Below are 1,866 nucleotides of genomic sequence, written 5' to 3' on the forward strand. Positions count from 1 at the left end.
TTTCCATTCCTATGACCGACTACCTTGGGCGGTTTTCGGCATTGTTTTTTTTTTCTGAACGCTGCCACGTCCGCCGCTTTCTCCTGCCGATTACTCATTTATGGCTTTTACGTTAATAATTTCGATCAGCTGGGAGCTTCAAAATGTGCTGCCCTCGCAGAGCTAATAGGTGCGGCAATGTGCAGTCATAAATGAGGAATTAAAGAAAAAAGTGAAACCTGACACTACCGTTACTGAGAAGACTGCCCGCTCTCTGTGGAAGAGCCTGAGTGCAACGGAAGCAACGTAACTTTATTCCTGAAAGGTAAAAAAATGCCGCGCAACGGCTTTTTCTAGCATAGGTTGACGCTCGCACGATTAACTTCCAATTGATTGCGTCCGATCTAGCAGTATACACAAGATTACGACAAGTGCGTATCTGTCTGCTGACGCGTAGAAAAAAAAAAAACGAAATTTGGTACTTGCTAGAAGGGAGTGACAGCAGCTCAAGGAACAGCGAAAAGAGAGAGGGAAGCTACTCTGATGTTCCCCTCGCCACGAAGCGTGATGACGTAACGTGGCGCTGCTTCTTATCTCGGTCACCGCTCGAGCGATCACCTTCATATTCATCGCCACTGTACAGCTCGGCTGCCGGAAGCAGAATCTGCACCATAGGAATCGAGCAGGCGGCGGTTAATTGTGCTCCCCCTTTTCGTATGCGTGTATGCGATTGCAATAGAAAAAACATAAGTACAATGTTCCCGCCCGGGATCGAACCGGGGACCTTGCGCGTATGAAGCGCGCGTGATAACCACTACACCACGGGAACCGAGTACGCGGCGGCTAATTTTGCTCCCCCTTTTGGTCGGCGTGTATGGGATCGCAATAGAAAAAGCAAAAGTACAATGTTCCCGCCCGAGATCCAACCGGGGACCTTGCGCGTGTGAAGCGCACGTGATAACCACTGCACCATAGGAACCGCGCACGCGGCGGTTAATTTTGCTCCCCCTTTTGGTATGCGTGTATGCGATTGCAATAGAAAAAACAAAAGTACAATGTTCCCGCCCGGGATGGAACCGGGGACCTTGCGGGTGTGAAGCGTACGTGATAACCACTACACCAAGGGAAATTTTTTTTCTTTATTTCCGAAGTTCACATGAGGAAAAATAAGTCACACACAATAAAACACTTCAGCCACACTTTAGCTGAGGAGAGCAAAGTTAAAATTTCCTGAAACTCACAAGGTCATCAAGGAGTATTACCCACTGAGGTGGGTCTTGCTGCGCCCGGATAGATTCCCGAAGGTAAGCAGCGTTCTCAATAAAGTTTTCACGTGCACTGCGCGTATTAACATCTGCATGCCTTACTTGTATTCGTGTTTTCCATAAGCTGTGGAGGCCAAGAAGCATGAACAAATCATATGGTACATCTTCGGGATCAACCGGTAAAAACCTGATACCATAAGGGTCCAGTGGTAACTCTTTCTTTATAGTTCTCTGTAGGACGTCCCAATGGAATATCGCGTCCCAGCAGTTCAGAAAAACATGTTCGACTGTCTCTGGCATCTTACATAAAAGACAGTTCGTTGTCCAAGAGACGAAGATTCCCTTTTCTTCAAGCCACGTTTTGAGAGGCAATGTATTAGAGTGTAACTTGAAAAAGAATGTTTTCACGCCTGGCCTAACTGGCATCTTCTTCACTCGCTTTAACATATCTGCCCTGGGCCTCCACGATAAGGCGCCCGGTACAATGGCACCGGCAGCATGATATCCACAAGATCTTTGTACAGCTTTTTCTTGGGAACACTGTACAAATAGTCTGGGGAAAAACGCACTTCTAACAACTTACAAGAGAGCACAACCTCGCGCAAAAATCCGGTTACAGCAC

At 47.3% G+C, this 1,866-nt stretch overlaps 1 non-coding gene across 1 annotated transcript; it reads right to left on the reverse strand.

Annotated features, from left to right (window-relative positions):
• Positions 1 to 735: 735 nt before the first annotated feature.
• TRNAM-CAU (transfer RNA methionine (anticodon CAU)) lies at positions 736 to 808 on the reverse strand. Its single transcript has one exon. It is a non-coding gene; the product is annotated as a tRNA-Met (tRNA).
• Positions 809 to 1,866: the final 1,058 nt, after the last annotated feature.

This window comes from Dermacentor albipictus, unplaced genomic scaffold (assembly GCF_038994185.2).
Source record: "Dermacentor albipictus isolate Rhodes 1998 colony unplaced genomic scaffold, USDA_Dalb.pri_finalv2 scaffold_28, whole genome shotgun sequence".
Taxonomy (NCBI): domain Eukaryota; kingdom Metazoa; phylum Arthropoda; class Arachnida; order Ixodida; family Ixodidae; genus Dermacentor; species Dermacentor albipictus.